Below are 10,176 nucleotides of genomic sequence, written 5' to 3' on the forward strand. Positions count from 1 at the left end.
ATAGATATTTATTAATATATATTTATATCAGCATACATGCAAAATTATAATATAGATATTTACTGATATATACATATATATGTGTGTATATATATAGTATTATGTTAATATAAGAAAATGGAAAAGAAATATAGTGGATACTTATTGTATCATGAGGAAAACATATCAAACAATTATTAAAGGATTGAAATAATTGTAAAAATGACTGCAAATGATGAGGAATGCAGGAACTCTCATGAAGATGTTCCTCTCTGCTGTCTCTCATTGATTTCTCTCCTTTCAACTCTTCCCGCCAAAGGAGAACTTCGCTTGAAGCATTGGGTTTTACCATTCCTTGTGGCAAGTTCATTGTACATTCTTTATAGATTTTGCTATATAAGTCTTGCTAACATAAAACAACACCAGTCTCATTGTAGTGTTTCTTTAGAACAGTGGTTCCCAAGCTTTTGCGCCTGCTGCCCCCTTGACACCCAGGCCACATTCCTAGCGCCCCTCCACCCCACCCGAACTAACCATCACAAACATAGACCTCTTTCTGAAGCAAAATTCAAAGCAACTGTATTTCACAAATGTAACTTAATCTAATGGACCCACTATTTTTTTTTTTTTTTACATGAATCACTACCTCATTAACGCCCCCTTGGAACTTTCCACTGTCCCCAGTGGGGCAATACCACCCACTTTGGGAACCGCTACTTTAGAACATTACACAAAACTGAAGTTAACCCTCCCCAAAAATTCTTTCATTTTCATTTTAAACTTTGTACCAGATCTGTCAGTTATATATGACTTCAGACTAAAGATTCTTGTTAATAACTTGTTAATTAATAATATGCATAGAATTTGAGTAGATTAATTATTGCCTGTATTAGCCCTTGAATTTATTTATTTATTTTTTGTTAACTTGCTGGGTCTGGAGGAATCGAGCAATGCCGCTGACCTTTGCAGGCTTTCTAAGATTGATGGGGTGGTGGTCCGTGCTGGTAAGTTATAAGAAGCAAAAATCAGACTTTTAATTTCACTAACACATCAAATATTTCTCAGCAGACTGACATACCTAACTTCTATATAGTATTGTCAGGGGTATCTTCTCTGTCTGTACCACAAATATTTCACACCCAAACCTTTCTTTCTATGTCGATCAAAATTACAATTTCTGTTTTGTTTCACTTTAATTCTCAATTGCTTACTCATTCCAAATTCTCACATACACATATATTTATAACTAGCAGTATCGCCCGGCGTTGCTTGGGTTTGTAAGGGAAATAACTATAAAGCATTTTTAGAGAGTTATAGCCAAAAAAAATGGGGAAAAAATGATGGTAAATTTTTTTTTAGTTAAAAAGGTCGAGTTGCGTCCCCTAGACAGTCTGTGGTTTGTGTTTCTGATTCTCGACCCCATGTCGAATTTATCGATTTTTTTCAGAACTGGGGGAACTTTTCGAAATTTTCGCTGCGTTTTGAATTATGACATTGGGCTATGTGTGTGTCAAGTTTCATCAGAATCGGTTGAAAGCCGTGGTCAGGGTGAGGGTACAACCTAACAGACACACAGAAACACACACAGACAAACTGCCGTTTATATATAGAGAGATTATGACATACACAAGCTTATATCATTTGTTCCTTATATTTTACCATTGTGGTTATTTACACCCTCTGCAGTGGATGTTCCAAATGCAATAGGGTGCATAACCACAATAGTTCTTCAGGGTATGCGTGTATATATATATATATAAGGTATAAGTTAGAGGTGTTAAGCCCTCTAAGGGATAGATGTATCCAGTGGCACTCCTGGTAATTACCTCAGTAAGTATGGTCCTTGGTATAAGGTATACGGCAGCAGGTAATTTAAGAGGTAAACTAGTTTAATGTATATATAGACGATAAGAAAATGGGGGAAAACAGCAAATAAAAGTGTGTCTGGTGCTAAAAAGCCATTATTTAAGTAAATAAGCAAGGTGAGGGTAAGAGTGACTTTACAGCTGTTTCTGTGTACCATAGTTGCAAATGGTAGACGTCTTCAGAATGAAAAAAGGCAGAGATAGACAAAGAGGAGAACAGAGTGAAAGATAGAGGGTGAAATCGGAAAAGAAAATGTTCAGTGATTCAAAAGTCTTACATTTTAGTTGTGCTCAAAGTTCATTAAATTCATTGTGAAGTAGTTGAAGAATAAAGGATGGTTGAATCCGAAGTCTCGTAGTTCAGTTAGTTATTAGCATGACTTCCATGTGACTGCCGGTGTAATCTGAGGGAAGTTATCTCTAATTAGGGATATCCGGTGTGGTTAATAGGAGCTATTGTGGGTAGTTCGTATATATTTGCAGAGGCTGCTGTAAATGAGGGTAAAGTTTATATGTAGCAGGGGTGCGATTAAAAGCGTAAAGACAAAGTAGTGGAAGAATATTTTGGCTTGAGGAGTGCAATGAAAAAGTAAAGAAAAAGATAGAGGAGGAAATTTGATGTGTAAGAGAGTTGTGTGTGGGTGTACAGGGTGAGGAAGCAAAATTTACAATATTTTGAGGCAGGGATTGAAAGACAGTGTATGACCAATTGTTTTATTGAAAGTTATGAGAATTTATTTGCCGCAAGAAAATTTACATAATAGAAAATGTTTTTATTCCATGTGTCCTCCTTCTTTCTCAATAACTGCCTTCACACCCTTCCTGAAACTTGTACAAGTGTTCCTCAAATATTCGGGAGACAACTTCTCCCATTCTTCTGTAATAGTATCTTTAAGAGAGTCGACATTGCTGTGTGATGTTAGCATGTTCTAAAACGCCCCAAATAGCATAATCCAGAGGGTTTAGATCTGGGCTAGAAGGTGGCCTTAAACATGATTCCCAGAAATCGCTAAAGTTGGATTTGCAGAAATCTTGTATTTTTCTGGCTGTGTGGGCTGGAGCACCATCCTGTGTCCATACATAATTACCATCTGGGTAGTTTGCTTTAAGCCATGGCAATACCTGGTATCTCAGAGTCTTGTAGTAAGTATTAACATTGATCTTTTCATCAGCTTTGTAGAATTTTATTGGCATTTTCTTTCCATCGGAAGCCACAACACCAAAAGCCATAACTTGTGCAGGATGTTTTGTTTTGAATGTTCCCTTAACCTCAGCTGTTGGTTTTGCAATAAATCTGTCATTTCTGCGGTTCAGAACAGCATCGACACTGAAGATCTTTTCATCTGTAAAGATTGTTACAATGGAGGACTTTTTCTTGAACCATGTAATAATTTTTTGGCACCTTTCCAATCTCTTTTACCTTCATAGCTGTTGTCAACAAGTGTTTTGGTGTTCTTGTGTAAGATTTTAACCTCAAATCATATTTTACTGCATTTCTAATGGTCTTCTTGTCTACCTCAAGTTCAATTGCCATTTTTCTCATGGATTTGGTTGGATCCTTTAGGATTTTGGATTTGAGAGCTTTAATAAAAGCTTTGGTACGTTTTTTGTTGATTCCTCCACTTCCAGACTTCCTCGTAATAGTTTTGCTCATAGTCATTCTATTCTTTACATTATAAACAGTCTTTATGGACACTCCAACTATCCTTGAAATCTCCTTTTGTGTGACGAGTGCATTCAGCAAATCACACACTCTTGGACGTTTGCTTTCCTGATTACTCATATGGGCAAAAGTTTCTGAAAAGGTAAGGATAATAGTGTTAGGTATGAGTATGACATCAGTATATGCTAGGTTTCAAAACAATTGACTTAGTGCCTCCTGAGAAAAAGCAACTTAACGTTCATTGTAAATTTTGCTTCCTCACCCCGTATATACGTGTATCCGTGGGGTTGTGAGTATTAGGTGTGTGCATGTGTGTGTGTCTGTGTCTATATGTATATACGTATGTGTGTGTGCGCGTGTAGGCATATATTGTGTGTATGTATATGCATAAGTGTGTGTGGGGGAGGGTTGGAGTTGTGTAGGCGTAATGTGCAGCGTGTGTCTGCCCATGTGTGTATAATTGTTTGCGTATCTATGAGTATTGTTTGTTGTAGGTAAATGTGGGAATCTGCTGGTGTGTGTGTGTGTGTGTGAACGTGGAGATGTGTGTCAGGCTGTGTTTATTTTGTGTATGTACGTGTGCTTGAGTATGTGCGTGTATGTGGTTGTGTGTCTAAGGTGTGTGGGGTTGGGTGGGATAGGTTTCTGTGTATTCCTCTGTGGGTGTGTGTGGAAGTATGTATGTATGTATGTGTTCATGTATAAAAACAATAAATTATAAGCAATAAAAAAACAAAAATTATAAAAGGAAGTTGATCCAATACAAAAGACGTTGTTGATTCGTTTTGTTATTACTGTTTTCATGGTGGAAAATCTTCCATCATAACCTGTGGATGAACTCGTTAATTCTAATATATATATATATATATATATATATATATATATATATATATATATATATATATATATATAGTCCTATCATGGTTGTTTTATAGGACGTTACATTCTGAATTAGGCCTCTGCTACCTTCTTTCATGGGAGATAGAGCCTGTGGACATCTGATTTTGGGTGGTGCATCCTGTTTAGTGTCAGCAGTTTCCTGGTCCTTATGTCCTTATGCTGGAGATCACTCAGATTCCAGTTGATGACATTAAGGCTATACTTGACAATTGGTACTGCCAGGGAGTTTATAGCTGCTATTCTATTCTGAGAGTTCAGCTCAGTATTGCTCAGTATTCAGGATCATTCTCATACGTCTATAATACTCTTTCCTGATCTTTTCTTTCATTGATCTGTGTTGAATCCGTTTCCCTTTGTGTATCCCACGATACTTATAGAAGCCTTCTCAGTCCAGGTCCTTGATAGATGTATCACGATTAAGTCGGGCTGTAGTATTAACTGTCAGTTCACCATGTTTGAGTGAAGCTTTTACACATCTGTCAAGGGCCAATTCCATAGAGATGTCATCACTGAATTTTTTTCACAGTTTCTCGTAGCCCTTTCAGATCCTTGTCAGCTTTTGCATATAACTTCAGATTGTCCATGTAAAGCAAGTGTGGGATGATCTTGTCAAACATTTTGTGACAGTAGCTTGTTACATTCAACTTGTGGGACTGGGGAATGAGAGAAAGGGTAGAGTGGATTGCCCTGGAATATTTCACAATCTATTTTAATGTTCTCTGACAAATACGTGCCGTTTTTGTGGTTGAGAAATAATCTTGTGTTCCATAGTCCCATCCTGTGCTGTAGAAAACCTTTTATGAAAGGAGAGATCTTGTATATTTATTATTTATTTTCCATTGGTTGCTGTGCTAACCAGTTTAGGATTATCTTTGTGAACAACTTGTATACATGGGACGAGGCATATGGGACAATAGTTTTCCACATGAGCCATCTTTCCATATCGCAAAGACCACACTTTCCACAGCTGTTGGTGTAAGGCCTCCACTTGGCCAAGATCTTCCAGTGAATCTTATAGCCAACGCCCTATTCTTTTAAGGACTATATATAACTGGATAATTTGGTTATTTTCCTTTTATCCCAGTGTCTGAAGTTTAAGGTGTGATAGTTGAACTTGGCTTTAAAATTTCCCTCTGCGGGACCCACATATTTCTGTGACAAAACTACGTCCTTAGTGGTTGTAGAGTCTACGGTGGCTTCGTAAATGATGGCCTCGGTCATACAAGCTCCATTTAGCGGGCACAAATTTTTAACTCTGCAGGAACAGTCGGTTTCATTTTGTTTTTGTTTGTTGTGTGCAATTAAAGTTAGTATTTAAAAAATTTTTTAAGTTGTGCCTATTAAAGATCTTTCTATAATTATGATTGATTGGAAAATATCTATCTATAAGTGATAAGAAATGTCTATCTATATTAAAGGTCATTTCGGCGGAGTAAGGTGGTGTGAACCAGATAATTTTCCTATTCCTATTTTTCCTTTTCTTTGTTACAGGACTAATAACAGGTGTATAAGTTATTTCCTCCCTAGAACCACTATCTTTTAGGGCTTTGTTATATATTGGGGCAACACTATAAAAATGTTTATATCGGAGGAATTCTCTTGCTTATGTTTTCAACTAAATTCTTGGGAACACTATGGTGGGGGGATGGCAGGAACCTACATTAATATAGCTAAGTCTATCGTTGGGTTTTCTATAGGGTTTATAAATATTCTTATTTAAATCTAAAGATACATCTAGGACATTGTCAAGCTTCAGGTTGGTATCTCTTGTTATGCTAAGATCGAATGTTTTCATTATTTGGATAATGTCCTTCGTAAACTGATCTTGTGCTGCTCCAACTAATTGTCACATATTATATTTATAGATAAATTCCTCTATTTTACATAATATTGAGATCTCATTCTTTTATTGCCATATTATTATTAATCACCATCATTATCGTTTTTTATATATACTAGATTAGAATTTTGTTTTACATAAGGTTCATGAAGTCCATTCAGTATTGAGGTTTCAATTAACATCTAGGTAATTAACAGAGTAATTCTCATTTTCAATAGTGATTGATAATCCGAAACCCTTAAAAGATTTGTGCAGTTGTTTCTTGTGTATTTCCAGACTTCTGCTAGATATGTTCTTAACTAAAAACAAAGCGTTGTCTCTATAGAAGCCGCCATTCAATTTAGGAAATTCTCTACTTAGATTATCTAATAAATAAATCCCTTCTAAATCGGTCGTTTCTGCTGAATCTGGCGAACCCATTGTAATATCAAACAAAACGGGCGTATCCTTCCTAGCCCATAATTTATTATTGAATTCTATAACCGTTTTTCTTGCTGCCAAAATAACCTTAATTTCTTTCATGCTAATGTTGGTGTGTCTTCTAGCAAAAATTAAAGCTTGGTTAAGAATTATAGGATTAATAGATGAGTAATAATTTTAGATATCGAATTGGATAAATTTATGGTTACTACCGTTATTTACCTTAATACCTGAGAATCAATCCAATGCATCCTGTGTATTTTTCCATAGATTGAGCTTTATTTTATTTCTAATAATGGGTAAATATTTATCAAGGATTAATTTACTTAATTTACCTAAGTCTGATTTACGAGGACAGATTAATCTAACTTGCGTATTATTAGGGAAATTATCTTTATGGTCCTTAATCGCTTTTTTGCAACCCTTGTCTGAGCTTAATTCTTGGATATTCAATTTGAAGTCCTCATTAAAGGTTGTTCTGTAAAAACTTGGCTTGAGAATTCTCTGAGTTCAGTAAACACATATTTGGCCAAATAATGGCTTATAAATGCCCAATAGTCAGTCACTTTGTGGTCCCCCTAAAATCGCTTTGCAGTTCCCTAGAGGACCGTGGACTCCAGTTTGAGATCCTATTATTAAAGGAGGAAATGATGGTGGCTAAATTGTGAGTAAGGCTATACCCTATTCTAATAGTTTTATTGTTAATTATTTGACAAAATTTATTCTTACCCTTCACAAAGTGCTTGTACAATAAATTATGGATTATTCTAACTATATCCGTTTTAATTTGCATTGCATATGGGATTATCAGCCATAGTGCATCATTATCACTATGTGGGTTACCTATCAAATTCGTATTGTCGGCAAAAACTCTGTTCCTCTTCCAACCCATATGCCCTCTACGATTAATATTACCAAGATTATGACTAAAATCATTGTTAAAATTGGTTTTATTATTATTATTACAGTGTAAATAAGTTTTTCTGTTATCGTAGATAATATCATTATTAGATAGTAGGTGCAATTTGAAAGAGATTTAACTGCTCTTTCTTTCATGCCAAATGAGTTCTCAAAGAACCCATTGCTCACTTGTAATCTTCTTTGGTTAATGTTCATACTAATGCTTATATTCTGAGCTTATCCACTGAAGAAGACGATGATGATGATCACCGCACTTTAGATTAAGACAGTGAAAATGTTACCTGTATGTGCAACTTTATAATTGCCATTGTGATAAAAGATCTATCATATTCAAAGGTAAAACCTTCTGTCTAGACATTTCGGAGAGAAAGAGTGGACAGGTTTCCATTTTGTGTTATTTTATAGTTGCCTTTTGCGATAACAAGGTCTGTCATATAAGAGTATCTAAATGTCTTCTCTGAAGACATTTTAGAGAAAAGAAGTGGAAATGTCATTCATGTGCCCAACTTCATAATTATTGCCATTGTTGTAACAAGATCGATCGTGTTCAGATTTCTGAAGTCTATTTCTCCAGGTTGTGAGGCTTGTTTATGGCACATTTTTTTTTTGTTTTTTGTGTATATGGATGAAGTCTGGTCTTGCAATCCATTGCCCTCTGAGGGGCCCCTGTTGGGTGCAAGAGATACATTGTCTCAGATATCCAGGGGTGACGGGACAGTGTCGTATCTTTCATGCTGTTATTTGGGGTGGTATTTCTAATCAATATTGTAACAAATAAGAATCATCTTCTACGGGCCTTGCACCTTGAGTGTGCTTAATGGAGATTTTCATGTAAAGTGTAACCCCAAATACAATGCAAGCCCTAACATGGTGACTAGGCAAGGATTAGGGACACCAAGTTCCGCCTGTGTAACTTGCAACAAACTCCCACAGACTCAGAGGTTACACTGGCCGATGGAGGCCATGGGTGGCACCAATTTCCATAGCTGTTCACATGAACAGCTGCTTACAGAATGATATTATCTGCTATGTCCTTCCTTTTAGATGTCATATGCTATTTGAAAGAGATTTAACTGCTCTTTCTTTCATGCCCAGTGGATTCCCAGAGAATTCAGTACTAACTTGTGATTTGGTGTGGGTAATGCTCGTACTAATGTTCATACGCTGAACTTATCCACTGAAGATGATGATGATTTAGTAACAATCATCATCACACTTTGGAGAAAAAGAGTAGAAACGATACTGGCGATAACCAACAGACTTGTTGCCATTGTGGTAAAGGTTATTTCTTGTTCAAAGTAGAATCTTCTGAGACCCTTTGGATAATAAATGTTGAAATGTTAACTATTGCCATAAAAAACATCATTACACTTTGGACAAAAATAGTAGAAATGTTTCCCGTAGAACTAACTTTCTAATTGCCATTGTGGTAAAGGTTCTTTCTCATTCAAAGTAGAATCTTCTGAGATCCTTTGGATAATTAAAGTTGAAATGTTATCCATATGCCTAATTGCATAATTATTGCCAGTAAAAGGACCGTGACCGGGTGGAGTCTAGTCTTGTGCTCCATTCGGCGCCCTGTATAACTTGCTGCAAGTCTCCCACAGATGCTGAAATTTCACAGACCTATGCAGGGCATGGATGTCGCCAATTCCCTGAGATGTTCATACGGACATCCAAATACAGAACGCCATCTAATGTGTCCTTTTTTGTAGATGTTAGGTGCGACTTGAAAGATATTCTGAGTTCTCAGAATCTGTTGGTCAGTTGTAATCTTTGGTTAATGTTTGTACTATTGTTCATATGCTGAGCTTATCCACGAAAGAAGAATACAGGTGAGCAACAATCACCGTCATACTTCAGGTAAAGAGAGTGCAAAAGTTACCTGTATAATGTTCCAAGCAGAATCATTTGTTAATAAACACTCGGAAAAAACATGCTAATGTTACCGGTGTGTCTAATTTCACAATTATTGCAATTGTGGTAACAAGAACTTTCACATGCTGTTGTTGTAATAAAACTTATCATATTACAAGTCGTACCTTCTGTCGAGACTCATCAGGTAAAAAAAAAAGTGGAAAATGTTTCCCTTGTGCCCAACTTCATAACTTTTGCCATTTTGGTAAGAAGATCCTTTATGTCACGAGTCAAATCTTCTGGCAGGATGCTTCGGATGAAAAGAATGGATGTCCCTGCTCCAGACTCAAAGTCTTGTTAAACAGCACTTCAATACCTTTTTGGTTATATCGACAGAAGATTACAACTCAGCAACAATCATCATCACTTTTTGGATGGAAAGAGTGGATATGTTACCACTATGCCTTACTTTACAGTTGCCATTATGGTAAGATTTATCATATTTATACTTTATTCTTTTGTCAAGATATTTAGGATGAAAAAAAGTGGATAGGAATATCTTGCTCCCGGCATGTGATTATTACCATTGGATAATGCTCGTACTAATGTTCATAGGCGGAACTTATCCACTGAAGATGATGATGATTTAGTAAAAATCATCATCACACTTTGGAGAAAAAGAGTAGAAATGTTCAGATAACCAACAGACCTATTGCCATTGTGGTAAAGAT

General features: G+C 36.2%; 1 long non-coding RNA gene across 1 annotated transcript; it reads left to right on the top strand.

Annotated features, from left to right (window-relative positions):
* Window positions 1-5,726: 5,726 nt before the first annotated feature.
* Window positions 5,727-9,763, top strand: LOC118767190. The gene is made up of 2 exons (XR_005003094.1): window positions 5,727-7,924; window positions 9,491-9,763. It is a non-coding gene; the product is annotated as an uncharacterized LOC118767190 (long non-coding RNA).
* The last annotated feature ends 413 nt before the right edge of the window (window positions 9,764-10,176 follow it).

Source organism: Octopus sinensis, linkage group LG19 (genome assembly GCF_006345805.1).
Source record: "Octopus sinensis linkage group LG19, ASM634580v1, whole genome shotgun sequence".
NCBI lineage: Eukaryota > Metazoa > Mollusca > Cephalopoda > Octopoda > Octopodidae > Octopus > Octopus sinensis.